The sequence below is a fragment of the Excalfactoria chinensis genome, chromosome 6 (assembly GCF_039878825.1).
Source record: "Excalfactoria chinensis isolate bCotChi1 chromosome 6, bCotChi1.hap2, whole genome shotgun sequence".
NCBI lineage: Eukaryota > Metazoa > Chordata > Aves > Galliformes > Phasianidae > Excalfactoria > Excalfactoria chinensis.
In genome coordinates, this window is record NC_092830.1 from 30,118,666 (window position 1) to 30,125,654 (window position 6,989).

Sequence of the window (6,989 nt, forward strand, 5' to 3'; positions counted from 1 at the left end):
AAGGAAATGAATTGCAGTATTAAGATCCTGACTTTGCTTTGTCAAATTTGCAGGTGATTATTGTATAACTCTCTGCAGCTCTTCTCAGTGATGGAAATGTTCTTCAGAGCCTCAGGACATAGTACTACTGGCAAAAGCAACAGCTCTTCAGAGAGGTGTGCTTCTTAAATCTCCTACAGGCTTCTTCCAACACTATTACCCATTCTTTAGATTCTCTGTATACCAAAGACCCATTTTTGCCTCATTTTAATTGGCATTAAAACTAGAGCTCTAAAAATGTGGCAGGAATCTCTGAGGTAATATTTAGGTCAAGACAATAATTTTCAGTGTTCCAAGATAACTGATGCAATTCAGTACAATAGTTTTGATGTCAAGAACCAAGGACAACTCCTATGGCATAAATCAGTGAAAATAAAATTTTTACATTTTCCATTTCACATCCAGGCATTCTGGAGGAAGAACTGTTTAGTGGTAGACTGAATTAAAAACTGAAGACCATGGATAAGTTTTTCCTGAGAGAACAGGATTCCTGAGCAAACATTTTGGCAATAGCCATTTTCTTGGGTAGCATGAAATTTGCTATGTTTGGAAGGTGAAGGTTGTTGACTATCAAAATATGACCAAAGGATTTACTATGATGGGACCACAAAGGAGCTTGGCATGGCCAGTGGCTGACAGAAGGCAAAAAATATTCTTGCCTGTGTAGAAAGGATACTGGAAAGTGAAAGAACGGCTGCTAAGAAGGAATTGAAACTCACGCTCTGAAGTATTGTGACCAAAGAAAAAAACAAAAAAACAAGAACAACTTCAAACTAAAAACAAAAGAAACAACACACAATGATCTTTTTTTCAAAACTAAACAAACAAGCAAGCAAGCAAGCAAACAAAACCACAAAACAGCTCTTCAGGGAAGTATTTCATTTTTTGTTGTTCACTACTCAAAAAATCAAGTCAACCTTTCATTTATTTTTCTGTTTGATCATCTTTTCTTTTCTTTCTCCTCTCCTTCTACCTTCTACTTCTTCACTGACCAAGAAAATATCGAGAGTAAGAGAAGAGAAAAAAGGAGAAAAAGGACAAAAAGAAGACAAACAAGTAAAAACAAAAAGAAAGCGAAATTTTTCCAGGAGTTCTGTCCACATTCTACAACCTCTGGAATGTAAGTGACTTCAGCAGGATCTGTGCCCTCTGATTTTGACCCCCAGTAGAGGCAGGGCATGGAGAATCCCTATATGAGCCAGTATATCCTGTTAGCAAATGGCCAAGGTCAACTGGAGTGGGGCTTACTCAGAAGCATGACAGATGAGGGCCTTGATTAAAAAGTCCTGGATGTTAGATGTAAGACCTGCACAGGTAAGGAATTTTACTCAGAAATTCTCCTCCTCCTATTCCTTTTTTTTAATATGATCAAGACATTGATCAAGCCTACAGTCACATTTAAAAAAATAGAAGTTCACTGACAACAATTACAGAACACAGGCCAGGAAGAGAGGTCAGCAGCATGAAGTGCTGCTTCTTCCCCAACAGGGCAGGGGCTCACCATCACCAACCTCTGTCCAAGCCCAAGATATAAATGTCCTGCAAGACAGTAGACACAGTATTATGTATCTTTTGAGCATTCCTCAGACTTCCAGCTCCTAAAAAAGTGTATTTTGCCCTGGGAGATAAAAATATAAGAAAAATAACATATGAAATGATAGTATGCAATGTGACCTAACACTGTCTGGGATGGGAGCAGGGGACTTTGGGAGGAGTATTTCTCACTAACCAGTTTGAAGTGGTTCCCAAACACTGAGACAGAACTCTAAAGGAAATTTATAACTACATTTCACTCTTGGCTTGTTCCCAGCCCTTAGTGCTCATCTTTTATGGCTTTAAAATAGTAAAAGAAAGAGAGAGATTTAAATGGAAAACAAAATTAAACAAAAATAAACTTATAAACAAACTCAGGTCCAAGAGATTACTCTTGCCCTCCAAACCAGGAAAATTCACACCTTGTTGCCATCAGTGGGAATTCCAGACAAGGCACATCCAAATGGGAACAAAGTTACTTGAATGAAAAATTCAGCCATCCTTCTTCCTCTGCCTCCTCCGTCAGCTGCTAGAAATGGCACGCAGAAAGAGACCTCTTTGGCCTCGTAGTGTTTGAAGTGAAACTTTTGGGGGAATACTGAAAGTCACTCACAGTCCCAGCGGGATGGTGAGCCATTTTTTTCCCCTCTCCCCTCTTTGTAGTTTACTTTTCCCTATATGCATTCTTTTTCTTATCGCAGCTTTTCTGATCACAGTATCACAGTGACTTTATCACTGTCACCTCCTCATTGTGAACCGGCCCATCCCTTGGAGGCAGAGTCATTGTGGAGGTGATAAGTAATTTGTTTTGTTCAATAGGTTTCTTGTTATGCATGCATGCAAAGCCGCTTTTATTTCACATTTAAATTTGTGTTTTCCCTCTTATGATTGGTTTTGCAACATCAAAAAGCTTTCAGCATCTTCAAAAATCAAGAAGAACAAACTCTTAGAAAAATAAAATAAAAATAAAAAGAAATCTTTCCTAACACATCCAGCATTTCAGTGCAGCTTTAGAAACGAACAGATCCACATGGGATACTGGCTACTAACGACTATGGAAATAAGCCTCATTTTTTGATCTCTAGGCCCAAACATTATTCATATTCTTTTCCTTAGCCTCAAACAATGTCTTCAGATAGCCCAGGTAAAAGCAAGCCAGAAACAAAACATCATAGCGGAACTGCTTTATGCAGATACTTTCAGCTATGCTACACAACTCACATTGTCTTTGAACCCAGTGTGATGAGAGAATGATTTGAGACTCCAGGGACGACTCCTGGATATGTTTTTACTTCAGCATATTATAGTGAGACAGAAGTCTTTGGCTTAAGAAACGTGTTCAGCAATCTTCTGCATTTCGGGCGTATTATTATTATTATTACTATCGCTGTAGTAACACTTTGGACAAGGATGAAAGCTGAGGTCAGGGAGCAGACACACTGCACAGATGAGGTTATGTGGACTCTTTAACCTTTAAGAAAATGGTTTGTCCGTGCTTAGTGGAAAGCAGAGAGCAGGCGTGAGAAAATCTGGTCCAACTGCCCTTCCTCAGGGCTAGAACTGCCTATAACCTTTGGGCTGTTTTTCGGGAAAGGACCTCTGTGTATCCTCTGATTTTCAGTCACATTTCTGCCTACTATTCTGAGAATGTTCACGTCATATTTTTCTTAACTGACCTTTATGAGAATGAGTTAGCATTTGCAGAAGCACCTACAATAAATCAAAATATTATACTTCAATGTAAGTAATGTATATATAGCCCACAGACAGACATACAGTACCCTAATTTTTAGATTAGGGTGATGTGAGGAGAAGGGCACATGAAACTTAAAATGGCCATCACGGGTTGTTTAAGAAACTGCATCATCAACCTGGGACATACATTCATGTTTCTATTTGTTTCTGCAAATTCCAGGTATGTCAGTTGCTTCTTGGAGTTGCAGAATGGCACAGGCTTTTTTTTAATGGATCCTCTCTGACGTCCCATTTGGTGGTATCCTTTGATAAAGAGGAAAAACCCAAAGCCTGTCTTGCTGAATATTTGCAATTATAAAGCTGTTGACCACTTTGTTGACCAAAATGGAGCAAGAAAATAGGCAGGTCAGAGTTAAGCATGAGTATGATCTTAATCTGTGGGATTATCTGGGATAAAGAAATCTCTTCAATAACTCAAACCATTACTGGGTGTTAATTCCACTACAGGGTTATTTACAGGATGATTTAAATTGACATGTGCAGGTTCTGTTATTCCAGCTAGCTCACCTGTGAGTGTTGCTAGGACTCTGTATGCAGATCCTCAGATGCCTAATTGTGGTAAAGCTGTCCCACCTGGCTTCCCAAGGAAATTGGTTCTTCCTTTCTCAGCTCCTCCCTAATTGTGGACTGGAGGAACTAATTACCCTGAGATGGGGATTTGGAGTGCTGTGGGTGGCTTTCCACTGCCTTGAATGAGAGCAGGATTGAACACTTTGCAACAGATTAAAAAGGTAATTTGAAGCTATTACTGGTTAAGGGGGAAGGAAGGAGGCTTTGCAGCACGGTATGAAACCTCTTCCCCTTTCCACCCCCATGCTCACCGGTGCCCTTGGATTTTAGGGACTTTTCTTCCAGGCAAATGTATTTTGTGAACCTGATGTACACTCAGTTAGAACAATCCCACACTGGGATCTAATTTCAGACCTATAAAGTTTGATTTGTCCTTTTTTTTTTCAGGCTATGTACTCATTTGAACTAAAATTACCCAGCTGCCAGCCTGCTTGATAGCAATTACATCTAAAGAGAGAAAACCACTGAACTTCATGTATTGGTAATGGTCTTTCTGTCTATATTTTTCCTTGGGGATAACGTTGTATGGGAAAATTAGGCACATTAGCCTAGGAAAAATAGTGAACAAAAATACATATTTTATACTTTTTAAAAGTATCCTCTTGCTACCAATTAAATACATTATTTAATGCAGGTATTTTGGCATGATGGTTGTCGGTCTTTATGTAAAGAAGAACAAAACCATTTTTTGATAGTTATTTAAGGGCATCCTAAATACACTCTAGAATAGTACATTTTAATTTTCAATAATGCCAGCAGACTCAAGCATTCAGATTTTAGCATAACCAGCAGGAAAACTGTTTGATGTTTTAATTATGTCCCAGAAAATGCTGAATGTGTTATAAAAGAAATCTGAAGAGGGGAGGGGGGTGGGAAGGTTTTATTACTGCTCAAGAGGAAGGACGTTTTACAACATAGCATTAAATATGTAAAATGGAATAAAAAAGAATTTGGATAGTCAAAACTTTGTCTGAAACAAAGTAGGCCAGAGAAGCAAAATAATATGCCTGTTAGAAGCAGTTGGCAGTGAGAAGGGAGCATTTACATAGAGATGGGGCTAAAGGAAAGGAAAAGTCTTAAAATAACACCAAAGTCTTTTAAATTATATTAAAGACCAGCCAGAACCGTTCCCAACAAGGTGTCTCACAGGATTTCAGAGTTCCTGATTAATGTGGTGACCTACTGCTCTCTGATGCAATGCATTCAAAACCCAGCTGGGGATTTGCAGTCGGGATGAGGCTGTTGGGACTTCCTGGGGCTCCATCCTGCTGGCACCAGGGTCAGTCTCTGCAGCAAGGCTCAGGAAAGGTGCTCCCAAGGGAGGGGGAAAACGAGAACCTGAATCATTTGCAATGAACTGAACCAGATGTACAAAGTTCCAATAATTTCAGCAGTGATAGGAAGTAGAGAGGAAGAGAAAATTACTGTGGTTTAACTCTTCCTTCCCTTAACAGGTGTCAGAGCAGGCTGAGGAGGGCAACATGGGGCATGGCTGCAACTGGGCTGTGGGCTGTGATATCCCACTGCAGGGCAGGGATCCTATACCAGCAGGGGGCTGCAGAGCCAAAAAGCCTCAAATCCACCTCTCTACCCCTCTGAGCACCCTGCAATACAGGCAGTTTCTGTCATTCCTGGCACTCAGCTCTTCTGTTGTTCGTTCTGCAGTTTTGAACTACATTAAAAAAAGAGACGCCTTCAATTTGGTTCAGATACATAATTCATGCTGTGACCATAGATTTGTTTCTCCTACAGTGTGCCATCACATAACTATCCCCAGAAATATCTGATTTTTACTTCCATTAACAGATTTGGGGTATGTGTAGCTGTATACAAACACAGTTAATACAAAAGTCAGATCTATGATTGCACTGGATATTCGCACATCTGATGGTTACTGGTGCCTTAGAAAGGCCAGCACAAAGCTTTCTGTAACTATGGCTTGTTTTAAAAAAAGAAATAGCCATTTACTGATAAAATAATAAATAATGCATCTAAATAAATAAAAAGCAAAGTACTTTTATTAGGTCGTTGATAATGTCAATCTGATGAAAGAATCTGGAGTCAGGTGCCGATGAAACAGTGTTTTTAAATTCTCCTTTACCAGCGTGGCATTTCAAAATGCCCAGTGTCAAGCCTGGATATTATGATATATGTCTCTTATTTACTATTACAGTTCTTAGCGCTTCTGTGCTTTGTTATTTGATACCTTGGCTGTTTGCTTAAACTCTGCATGCAAATGCAGAGCTCAAATACAAAGCTGGAGTGTTAAGATTAAAGAAGAACTAGGATTCCAAGATTAAAAAGTGAGATGAATGTTTCCTGTAAATATGTATCATTAGTCTGATTTTAAAAGGATGTTTAGCAATGATTCAAAAAGAAAAAAGAAATCGGTACTGTGAAAGAAATGGCTCTAAATGCTTTGGAATGCGTGGACAGCAAAGAAGCCTTTCTCCAGGTGTAAATGAATGACACATTCTGACACCTACTGCAAAGGTAATGATTAGCAGAGCCCCACATGATGCTGTTCTGATGCCTTCCCCTTATTACACATCCTTTTCTTATCTGACTGCAGTCTGAGCAAGCTGCGTAGGGCAGAGGCTCCATGCCCAGCTCCTCCCAGTCCCTCTATCGCACAGAGTTGCAGCTTGGGGCCACCTGCACACCTTCAGAGTGCAGCATTTGGGTACCAGCCTGGCCTGCAGCACGCCCCATCAGGATGCCAGCTTCTACTCTCACCCCTTCTGCATCCCAGGTGGAACTTGTTGGCAAGAGAGCAGCTGGCATTGTTATTTGAGACGGTTAACTTTCACCTTGGGAATAGTATTTCTGTGCCTGTGTCACGGCTGGAAGCCAGAGAGTTCAGGGAGAAAAACTTGTTTGACAAGCAAAAAAAAGAGAGGACGAGGGAAAGGGGGGGAAGCTCCACACTCGTGGGAATAGGTGAAAGCAACAGAGGCTGGAGACAAAGATGAGAAGCGATCCTTAACGTGCGAGCCCACCCTGCAGAGGGGAAAATCAAAAAGCTGTCAGCACGGAGCACGATGCTGAGCAGGAGGCAGCGAACAGCCCGGGAGATGGGAACGCTCCAGGTG

General features: G+C 40.5%; 1 long non-coding RNA gene across 1 annotated transcript; it reads left to right on the forward strand.

Annotated features, from left to right (window-relative positions):
- The first annotated feature begins 3,886 nt into the window (after positions 1 to 3,886).
- On the forward strand, positions 3,887 to 6,278 carry LOC140254350 (uncharacterized). The gene is made up of 3 exons (XR_011904169.1): positions 3,887 to 4,058; positions 4,285 to 4,378; positions 5,352 to 6,278. It is a non-coding gene; the product is annotated as an uncharacterized lncRNA (long non-coding RNA).
- The last annotated feature ends 711 nt before the right edge of the window (positions 6,279 to 6,989 follow it).